We start from the raw sequence: 12198 nt of genomic DNA on the forward strand, positions 1-12198 counted from the left end.
AAGGACACATTAATCCCTTGAACTCTTGAGAAAGAAAAGCCCCAGAACAAACCATGGAAGCAGGTTAAATTAAGAACAAGTCATTCAATATTATGTGCCTCTTAATATTATACATATAGCATCAATTATAAAGTTTTACAGACAGAAAGTTTAATGTTTCAGAAAAAGTGGGAGATAGTGTAATACATTAAATGACACTTCAAGGAAAATCAGAAAAATCCAGAATGTGAGATATTTTACTGCAAAGAAAAAGGTTGTAAGGGAAATTTTTAAATCAAAAGAAACTGAAAATTAGAAAAAAAAATCAACTACAAACAATATATATTTTTTAATCCATGGAAAACATTTTTGGAACAATTCAGGAAACTGTAAATAGAAAATGGTGTTAGGGAAACTCCTGCTTAATTTTTTTTGTGATGATAATGGTGATAGTTATGTAGGAGAATGACCTTTTTTGTGAAATGCTTACTGAAATATTGCAGGTTTATAGTCAAAATTATAAAACCCAAAAACCATTACAATTGTGTGATTCCTGGTCACTGTAGCATAAATAAAAGCATTAAAAGAATTACAGAAAAGGTAAAATTTATGAGTAGAAAAAATAAGGCTATAGAGACACATTAAATGTACACCTACAAAAATAAAGCACTAAGGCAGAATTTTAATGGTGAAAAACTAAAATGAAGAAATAGAAGCTGAGTCTGGTCATGGTAAATATTACAGATATGATACTTCAGTGGAGAGAATAATGAGGCTAAATGTGCAGAACTAGAAATCATTAATAAAGAGATATAGACAACAAAAACAAAACTAGACTCTGAAAAGTAGAGCTGAAAATAAGGTAAATCATCCCTTATTTACTCAATGCAACAGCTTTTGGTTTCACTGATTTTTTGTTTTCAATTTCATAGATTTCTGCTTTAATTTTTTCTTTTGATTAATTTGCTCTTCTTTTTCTAGTTCCCTACGGTCTTATATTACTGACTTAAGTATTTCTTTTAATATATGAATTCAATTATATAAATCTCTCTAAGCACTGTTTTTGCTGTATCCCACAAAATTTAAAACTGTGTTTTCCTTTTCATTTAGTTCAAAAAAATTTTTTAATTACTCTTGAGATTTCTTCTTAGACACATGTAAAATTTTAATAGGAGAGGTAAGAGCATACACCATTACTTGTTCTCATTCATGGGGAAAAGCATTCAGTCACACAACATAAAGTATGATGTTAGCTGATTTTTTTGTAGGTTTGTTAACCATGGTATATTATTCTTTTTATGGATAGTGGGATTCAATTTGCTAATATTTTGTTGAGGATTTTTGCAACTATGTTCATGAGATATACTACTTCATAGATTTCTTTCTTCCTTTCATTTTTTCTTCTGTCTTTGTCTAGTTTATGATATCAATTTAATTCTGACTTCATAAAGAGGGTTGGATACTTCCCTCCTCTTCTTTGTTTAGAAGAAATGGTAGAGACATAATGTTATACCTTCTTTAAGTATTTGGTAGAATTCACCAGTAAATCATCTGTGTGTAGATATTTCTTTTTTGGTAAGTTTTTAACTATGAATTCAATTTCATTAATAGTTATAAGACTTAACACCATAATCTTTTCCTTCTTGGGTGAGTTTAATCTTTTCCTTCTTAGGTAGTCGGCTAAGGAATTAATCCATTTCAATGAATTGGTCCATTTTAACTAATTTGTCAAATTTGTGCACATCAAGTTGTTTTTTATTATTCCTATTGTTCTTTCGATTCTTGGGGGGAAGAGGGGTCTGTTGTGATATCCTCTCTTCCATTACTGATACTGGTTCTATATGGCTTCTCTTTTCTTTCTTGTCAGTTTAGCTAGACATCAATTTTATTTATCTATGCAAAAAAACTTTTCATTTTATTGATTTTCACTATTTTTTTTTTGCTTTTTTAAAATTGATTTCTCATATTATCTGGAACTTATTTTGTTTTCTTTTGCACAAGGTAATGGTGTGTGCTCTTAACTCTCCTATTGAAATTTTATATGTGTCCAAGAAGAAATCTAAAGAGTAATTTAAAAATTTTTTTGAACTAAAAACTTTTGAGATGGAAACAGATTACTGATTTGGAATCTTTTTTCCTAACGTAATTAATGCAATCAGTTTTCTTATAAACACTGCCTGGGCTGCATAAATTTTGATGTTATAATTTCATTTTGTTTAGTTCAAAATATATTTTAATTTTCCCTGAGGCTTCTTCTTTTACCCAATACATTATTTAGAAGTCTGCTATTTAATTTCCAAAAAGCTTGGATTATCCTTTTATCCTCTCTGTTATTGATTTCTACTTCATTTTTATTATATTCTGAGAACATGCTTTGAGTTCAATTTTTATATATATATATGTGTGTGTGTGTGTGTGTATTTTTTTTTAATTGATTTTCCACAGAGAGGAAGGGAGAGGAATAGAGAGTTAGAAACATCAATGAGAGAGAAACATCGATCAGCTGCCTCCTGCACACCTCCTACTGGGGATGTGCCCACAACCAAGGTACATGCCCTTGACTGGAATCGAACCTGTGACCATTGAGTCTGCAGGCCGACGCTCTACCCACTGAGCCAAACTGGTCAAGGCTGAGTTCAATTTTTTTAACTTAAGATTTATATAATGACTAAGATATGTTATATTTGGGTAACATGTACTTGAAAAGAATGTATATTCTGTTGTTGCTGAGTAAAGTATTCTATAAACATAAATTAAATCTAAGTGGTAGATAGTATTCAGGCACTCTGTACCCTTGGTGATTTCTGTCTGGTAGAGTTCTATCTGTTACTGAAAAAGGACTATTGGAGTTCTGTCAAATTTTGCTTCATGTATTTTTAATTTCTATTGTTAGGTATGCACACATTTAGAATCTTTTTAGCAATATGTAATGGTCCTCTAGATAATTATCTTTGCAATGGAGTCTACTTTGTTTGCTATTAATATAGCCACTACAGTTTTCTTTTTATTGGTGTTGTACAATATCTTATCCCATCCCTTCACTTTTAACCTATGTTATTAAATTTCTAACAGACAGTATACAATGGGGTCATTTACTTATGCACTCTGACAATCTCTTTTAATTGACATGTTTACAGCATTTAAAAGTTTAATGTAAATATTGGTGGGTAAGAATTTACATCTATCATTTTATTCGTTTTCTGCTTCTTCCATTTGTTTTCCCTTTTCTGCCTTCTTTGGGATTGAGTATTTTTTAATGGTCCACTTTAATTATCTGACATATCATTGTGATTCTAACTTATCTCTTTATTTCTTTATTTTATAAGTAGTGATTCTAGGGAATATTACATTCACACTTAACTTTTCCGTCTAGTTAGCATTAGTGTTTTATGACTTCAAGTGGACCATAGATGTCATATATTGTACCTCATCCACTGAAAACCACATCAGACAATGTTATGATTTTTGTTTTCAACTGTCAAATATATTTTGAAGAACTCAATAGTCTATGATATTTATGCAAATATTTACCATCTCTGTTAATCTTCTTTCCATTCCTGATACCCAAGTTTCCTTCTGGTATCATTTCTCCTTCTGTCTTAAGAACATTCTTAAGCAAATGCTTAGATCTTTTGGCAATGAATACTCTTAGCTTTCCTTTATCTGAATATGTCCTTATATTACTCTCATCACTAAAAAATCTTTTTCCTGGTTATATACAATTCTTTTCTTTCAGCACTTTAAGAATGTTTTGCCTTTTCTTCCCACCTCAATGGTTTCTGGTGAGAAATTCTCTATCGTTCAAGTCATTGTTCCTGTATAGGTAATGTCATATTTCTCTGGGTCTTTTCAATATTTTTTTGTTTTTATTTTTCCAATTTATTATGACATGCCTGGGTATGAATTTCTTTCGGTTTACCCTGTTTCAGGTTCTCTGAATCTGTATGTATACATCTTTCACTAAATTTGTGATGTTTTGAGCCATTATTTCTTCAAACAGTTTTTAGCACCACAGTCTTTTCCAAAATATCTCTAAACATCCAACATTTTGTTATTTTCTCATAGTTCCTGAGGCTCTATACAATTTTTAAAAATTTGTCTCCTCTTTGTTACTGAGTTATCCAGAGTGTTTTTTCCCCCACTCATTGTATTTTTCAGTTCTAATAATACCATACCTTTCTATCTTCTCTTTTTCTGCTGAGACTTTCTACTTTTCCATCTATTTCACAAGCATTCACAACTACTTGCTGGAACATCTATACTGCAACTATTATAAAGTTTCTATAATATCCCAACATCTGTATCATGATGATATGGTATGTTTGATTGTCTCTTTTCATGTGAATTCAAATTTTCCTGGTTCTTCATATGCTGAATACTTTTTAATTATAATCTAGACATTTTAAATATTATGTATGAAACTCTGGCTCTTGTTTAAATCCTGTGGATGATGTTATATTATTTTTTTGCTTTAATAGGTGATCAACATGGTTAGGTTAGGTTAGGTTAGGGCAGTGGTTCTCAACCTTCTGGCCCTTTAAATACAGTTCCTCATGTTGTGACCCAACCATAAAATTATTTTCGTTGCTACTTCATAACTGTAATGTTGCTACTGTTATGAATCATAATGTAAATATCTGATATGCAGGATGGTTTTAGGCGACCCCTGTGAAAGGGTCATTCGACCGCCAAAGGGGTTGCGACCCACAGGTTGAGAACTGCTGGGTTAGGGTCACAGGTATCAACATAGCTTCTGTGGGCACAGTTCCATTACCAGTTCAATTTTCAAAGCCTCTGCGATTTTATCTCACTCTGTCCCACCTTACATCATCCAATAATCAGTCTAGGACTTGGGTAATAATTTGTTATTTCCATATATGTATAGCTCAGAGGCAAGCCCATGAATTCATAACCAACTTTAAAGTACTGTTTTACCAAATCTCTCCTGCTATAGACCTCAGTATTTTCAATTCCCTATAGGATCCCTTTTCCTTTCTTCAGTCAGAATGCTGGGGCTTTAGGTTATCTGCTTGATCACAAGCCTCTACTATTATACCTGCTCTGGGTTCACACAAGGAAAGGACAGGGGATGGGGGAGAAATGGGAGTTTGTCAGTTGGAAAGGAAAGTTCCCATCCCCAATTTTGGCTACAGGCTACTGCTGCAGTCCCTGCTGCCATTACCAAAGAATTACTTGGGACTATGGCATGAGAGAACATAGAAAAGAAAACCAAAAGAATTTCCACATTCACACTGTGTTAGGAGTTATCTTTCCCACTCCTTAAGCCAGAACTAGCGGGCTTCTTTTGAAGCTCTGTTTGTCCATTACCAAGTGCTCACTTGTAGCCATCAGACTGTTAGTTCAGGTTCAGGGATCCTGGAAGGAAAAAAAAATGGTAATCTCACAGTCAATGTGATGATACTTTGGACTCTAGTATTTTTTCCAATCCACCTATTATTAATTATTCTTTTGGGTCCTCAAGTAGCTGTCCCATTCATTTTGTCCAGGTTTTATACATGCATTTAGTGGACGAAATAGAGTGTGTGTGCTTAATCTATCTGAAATGAAACCATATACAAAATTCTGTTCTCCATTAATTCTCATTAACACATGGATGCCTCAAATATAATTATCAGAATATATTATTCATCTAAAATAAGAAAATAGTCATATGAGTTCTCCTTCCATTCACAAAAAAAATGCTATTCACATAGTAACTAACTCATAGAAAGTCAGCCATGATACTAAGAAAAGCTGATCATGTTTTGACTAAAGAGCTTTTATGATTATACTAGAGGCCCGGTACACGAAATTCATGCACAGGGAGAGGGGAGGGTCCTTCAGGCTGGCCTGCACCCTCTCCAATCCAGGACCCCTCAGGGGATGTCCGACTGCCTATCGCAATCTGGGACTGCTGGCTCCTAACCACTCGCCTGCCTGCCTGCCTGATAGTCCCTAACCCATCTGCCTACCAGCCTGATCGCCCCTAACCACCTCTGCCTGCCTACCTGATTGCCCCTAACTGCTCCCCTACCAGCTTGATCACCCCTAAATGCTCCCCTGCCGGCCTGATCACCCCTAACCGCCTCTGCCTCGCCCCACAACCAGGACCCAGGATTCCCTCCTCCGGCTGGACCCAGGTTTCCCTCTCTCTGGCCGGCCGCAGGCACCCAGGACCCAGGACGGCTTCTCCCGGGCCGGCTGCAGCCGCAGGGGACCATGGGTGGGCGGCTTCGCCCAGCCACAGCTGCAGATGCCCAGGACCGCGGGGTGGGCGGCGGGGACCATGGGCAGGCATTGTCACCTAGGCCACAGCCACAGGCACTGGTGCCCGGGACCGTGGGGTGGGCGGCTTGTCCCTCTCTCGGGCCGCAGGCGCAGCCGCTGGCGCCCGGGACCGCAAGGTAGGCGGCTTGTCCCTCTGGCGGGCCACAGCCTAGCTGGTCCCCATTCCTCTCTCGCGAGCTTATTTGTGCCTGGCTGGTCCCCATTCCTCTCTCATGAGCTCATTTGTGCCTGGCTGATCCCCATTCCTCTCTTGCAAGCTCATTTGTGCCTGGCTAGTCCCCATTCCTCTCTCCCCAGTGTTGAGTGTCTGAGCTGTTACTGTGTGATGGCGTGATGTCCATCTGCATATTAGCTCTTTATTATATAGGATGCTATCACTGCAAAGCCCTCAAAATTTTATAGTGCACTATCAGAAAAAAAGGGACTCTGCTTAAGACACAGATAAATGGAAAGATATCCAGTGTTCATGGATTAGAATAATTAATATTATTAAAATATCCATACTACCCAAATCATCTACAGATTCAATGAAATCCCTATCAAGATTCCAAAGGGCATTTTTTTTACAGAGGTAGAAAAAAATTCTAAAATTGATATGGAACCACAAAAGTCCAAAATAGTTACAAATCTTATATCCGATATTCAGATATATTCAAAATATATGAACAATTCCTACAAGTTAACAGTAGACAAACAAATAATCCAATTAAAAACTGGATAAAGGACCTGGACAGACATTTTTCCAAAGATAGTCAAATGGTCCACAGTATGTAAAGAAGTACTTAACATCATTAATCATTAGGGAAATAAAAAAACAAAACCACAATGACTCATTCCAGCTACATTGGTTATCTTCCAAAAGACAAAAGATAAATGCTGGTGAATATATGAAAGGAACCCTTGTGTATTCTTGGTGGGACTGTAAATTCATATAGCCACTGTGGAAAACAGTATGGAAGTGCTCAAAATATTAAAAATAGAACTACCATGTGATTCAATAATTTCATTTCTGGATATATCCAAAGGAAACAAAGTCACTATGTAAAGAGACATCTGTATCCCCCATGTTCACTGCAGTCTTATTTACAATAGCCAACATATGAAAAAAACCTAAGTGTTCACCAACAAATAAATGGATAAAGAAAATGTGGTGTATTTACACAACAGAATACTATTTGGCAATAAAAAAAGAAAGAAGGAAATCCTGCCATTTGTGACAACATGGATGGACCCTGAGGGCCTTTTGGTAAGTAAAATTAAGTCAGAGAACAACAAATACTATTGGGTCTCACTTATATGTGGAGTCTAAAAACAAAACTCACAGAAAAAAATATCAAATTTGTGTTTACCAGAAATGGGATGGAAAGAGGAGAAATATGATGGTGGTCAAAACACACAAACTTACAGTTAAAGATAAGTAAGTCCTGGGGATGTAACATATAGCATGATAACTGTAGTTAACTGCTATAAGGTACATTTGAAAGTTGCTAAGAGAGAAGTTCTCATTATAAGGAAAAAAACATTTTTAATTTTTTTACCTATATGAGATAATGGATGTTAACTTATTATGGTAATCATTTCATAATATATGTAAGTTAAGTTATTACACCATGTATCTTATACAGTACTGTATATCAACTCTACCTCAATAAAGCTGAAAGAAAAAAATTTTAAATGATATATCTGGTATGTTATTAAAAATAAACTACATTTAATTATAAAATTATTTAAATGATAAAAATATAATATGGTATTTGTAATTAGATCTAAATGATACAGCTCATCCAACTTTTTGTCGGAAAATGAAACCTTTACTATTTTGAGGGAAAGTAATCAAAATAATATTTTAAGACAAATAAAAAAAGGACTTGCTTTCTCACTCTTTATGAAATCACAATGACACAATGTCCACATTACAAGGTATTATTTGGGTGATCTATTTATAGGTAACTAGTTAAGAATCACCATCCAAGGAAATGTTAAGTGACTTTCAGTAGTAAATTCAAATTAAAATCATTAACGACATTTTCTTTCAAAAGGGTGATTTTTAAACTCTTTCAAACTCTGGGACTAAGAAATACAAGTTTTAAAATTTTGGTTTAAAACAAGAACAACAAAAAAAAAGATCAAAAGAATATGACAGCAAAATTTAAGGGTGATGGGATTTGAGAAAGTCTTACAGTTTAAGGAGATCAATTTTTAAGAAAATCTAAGGAATCATACAACAAAGGTGTTTGTCTCCAAAATAAACTAAAAACTTCTTCATTGACTTGTTTTAATCAACTTTTTCTATACTCTGAATGTTATAAGACAACCCTTATACAATGCCAGTCAATAATGATAAATAAAAAGGGCACTATAATACAATTACTTATTTATGAGTCAACTTTGTAGTTCTAACAAGAGCATATAAAAAATAAGGTACAAAAATTAGTTATTTTCATTTCTTAAAAAAAATCAAAGCTTTGCCATGAAAAACTATTAACTCTAAATGTCTTAAATTTTCAGGCCATCATCATTCAAGCAGTAGGCTAAAAGACATTTTTCATAATGCATACTAATGAGAACTTACTTCCTCCAAACTTTATTTAAATAGACCCACACTTTACTTGTTAACCAATTATAAAAGTTGGAATTATATAAGTTAAGACATTATAATGTAGTAATTAGAATTACATGGAAGATAACATAAGGTCACAAGTTTAATCCCTTTCTATGCAAGTTCAATATTCAGCTTTTTCCTATGCCCCTAGATTTGGTCTGTAGGACAGCAGTCACTGGATGGGAAGGGAGAGTTCATGAGGAAAGAGGAGAGAAAAAAGGCAAAGGAATCAGAGAAGAATGGGCCCACGCAAATCCTTTACTATTAGGGAAAAACAACTTAGTGAGATAATGTGTCAGGAATATTATCTTTCATTCCATGTACTAGTCCCATATAAGGGGACTGGGAAATTAAAGCAAAAACCTGAGAATTTAGTTAACTTATCTGAAGTGTGACATGGAAATTTTTAAGAGTTCTGGTCAAATTTGTTAAGAAATTCTTAAAAGTTCAGCAGTATTCCAAAACATACCCCAAGAACAGATGGGCCCATTAAAAACACATACTATCTCTGTTCTTAATTCTGCAGGAAGGATGCTACAGGTCAACAGACATGTACAGCAGTATTAATAACAGCAAATATGCCCATGCTGAAAACTAATTATCACCCCTCCCTTATTAAAATAAGTATTTCCAGTATTATAGGCAACACAAGCTATGAAATGCAATCTAGAATTTACCACTCAAATGCATGTTTCCAATATTTTTAAACTGCTGATTAGGAGGGAAATGAAAAATACAAGCACCATGTCCCTCTAAATCAGCAGTTCTCAACCTGTGGGTTGGGAACAATGAAAATACATTATGCATATCAGATATTTACATTACGATTCATAACAGTAGCAAAATTACAGTTATGAAGTAGCAACAAAAATAATTTTATGGTTGGGGGTCACCACAACATGAGGAACTGTATGTATTAAAGGGTCGCGGCATTAGGAAGGTTGAGAACCACTGCAATGTTCCTGTGAAGTACAAGCACCATAAAGGAAAATCATCTTAAGACAGAACTTTGTGCTATTTTTTGTGGCATCTCAGAGGTGGTCAGCTGCTTCAGGATGAAGCTGAACATCTCTTTCCCAGCCACTGGTTGCCAGAAACTCACTGAAGTGGAGGATGAGCGTAAACTTCGTACCTAGTATGAGAAGCTTATAACCACAGTGTGCTGCTGATGCTCTGGCTGAAGAATTGAATCAGTGGTCCAGAATGATGAACAACGTTTCCCCATTAAGCAGGGTGTCTTGACCCCTGACCATGTCTGCCTGCTGTTGAGTAAGGAGCATTCCTGTTATAGACCAAGGAGGACTGGAGAGAGAAAGCGCAGATCTGTTTGAGGTAGCACTGTGGAAGTCAATCTTAGTGTTCTCAACTTGGTCATTGTAAAAAAAGGGGAGAAAGATATTCCTGGTCTCACTGATACTACTATGCCTCATCGCTTGGGTCCCAAAGAGCTAGTAGAATCCACAAACTTTTCACTATCTCTAAAGAAGATGATGTCTGCCAATATGTTGTGAGTAAGCCCCTAAACAAAGAAGGTAAGAAACCTAGGACTAAGATTCAGCATCTTGTTTCTCCATGTGTTCTGCAACACAAATGTCAGCATATTGCTCTGAAGAAACAAAGTGCTAAGAAAAATAAGGAAGAGGCTACAGAATATGCTAAATTTTTGGCTAAGAGAATGAAGGAGGCCAAAGAAAAACACCAGGAACAGATTGCCAAGAGATGTAGGCTGCCCTCTCTAGAACTTCTACCTCTAAGTCTGAGTCTAGTAAAAAATGAGATTCATTAAAAGTAACAATAAATAAGAACAAACATTTTTCAAAAAGACAGAATCTAGACACACCATCAACAAAATGAAAAGGGAGTCCACTGCATGGGAGAACATATTAAACTATGATAAATCTAATAAGGGGTTAATTTCCAAAATATTTAAGGAACTCATACAACTTACAAAAGGAAGACAAACAATCCAATTAAAAAATGGTCAAAGGACTTAAACAGATACTTCCCCAAAGTAGACATACAGATGGCCAAGAGACATATGAAAAAATGCTCAAAGTCACTAACCATCAGAGAGATGCAAATTAAAATAACAAAGAGGTACCACCTCACACCTGTCAGAATGGCTATCATCAACAAATCAACAAACGACAAGTGCTGGCGAGGATGTGGAGACAAGGGAACCCTAGTACATTGTTCGTGGGAATGCAGACTGGTGCAGCCACTATGGAAAACAGTATGGAGTTTCCTCAAAGAATGTAACTGCCATTTGACCCAGTGATCCCACTTCTAGGAATATATCCTAAGAAACCCAAAACACTAATCAGAAAGAATATATGCACCCCTATGTTCAGAGCAGCACAATTTACAATAGCTAAGATCTGGAATCAGCCCAAGTGCCCATCAGTAGATGAGTGGATAAAAAAGCTGTGGTACTTTTATACCATGGAATACTATGCAGCTGTAAAAAAGAAAGATCTCTTTCTTTTTGAGACAGCATAGAGTGACCTAGAGAGTATTATGCTAAGCAAAGTAAGCCAATCAGAGAAAAATAAGTATCATATGATCTCACTCATATGTGGAATCTAATGAACAAAATAAACAAATGAACAAAAATAGATCCAGAGACATAAAAGCATGAATCAGACAGACATAAAAGCGTGAATCTCAGAGGGAAGTGGGGGATTAACCAGGGACTTATATGCATATATGCATAGCCCATGGACACAGACAATAGTGACCAACTGCCTGGGAGGGGCAGATGCAAGGTGGAGGGGGTCAATTGGAAAAAAGAGGGGGAAATTGTAATACTTTCAACAATAAAGATAAATTTAAAAAGACAGAACTTTGTTTGAATCAAGTTTTCATACATAATTGCCCAGTAACTATACACAACTTAGTAAATCTGTCCCCTAAAAAAGAAGGCAGAACACACTTTGGCTTTTATGTCATATCATTAGGAATATAGCTTAAAATAACAACATGAAATCTTATTTTAAATCTACTGTTCTGCTCCAAACACATTTCCTTTCACTGAAGACATCACAAAGAGCAACAAACATATGTACAAGAGTTAACTCGAAAAGCTTTGCACATTATGTGAAAATAGGAACTGTAAAATTTACACACATGCAAAAAATATCTACACTAATAAAAGAGAAACATGGTAATTGGCGTACGACCGCTACCCTTCCCATTGGCTAATCAGCATATCCTTATGCAAATTAACTGTCAGCCAAGATGGCGGCCGGCAGCCAGGCAGCTGGAAGCAAGCAGGGAGGCTCGCTTGCTCCAGTGACTGCAGACTCCAACGTTCCCCACCTGACTTGCCG

The 12198-nt window shown here is 35.6% G+C and overlaps 1 protein-coding gene and 1 pseudogene across 3 annotated transcripts in view; one reads left to right on the top strand and one right to left on the bottom strand.

Moving 5' to 3' along the window:
• The window catches only part of TCF12 (transcription factor 12), a 364778-nt gene that overhangs the window by 281080 nt on the left and 71500 nt on the right, over positions 1 to 12198 (bottom strand). The window contains exon 1 of one of the 3 annotated variants that reach the window (XM_005867004.2): positions 5308 to 5330. The exons of the other annotated variants lie outside the window; for them this stretch is intronic. The gene's annotated coding sequence lies outside the window, so the exon portion shown is untranslated. Of the gene's footprint in view, positions 1 to 5307; positions 5331 to 12198 lie in introns of those variants that run through there. 3 annotated transcript variants of the gene reach the window in all.
• Positions 9788 to 10645, top strand: LOC102246331 (annotated as a pseudogene).

Source organism: Myotis brandtii, unplaced genomic scaffold, assembly GCF_000412655.1.
Source record: "Myotis brandtii unplaced genomic scaffold, ASM41265v1 scaffold242, whole genome shotgun sequence".
Taxonomy (NCBI): domain Eukaryota; kingdom Metazoa; phylum Chordata; class Mammalia; order Chiroptera; family Vespertilionidae; genus Myotis; species Myotis brandtii.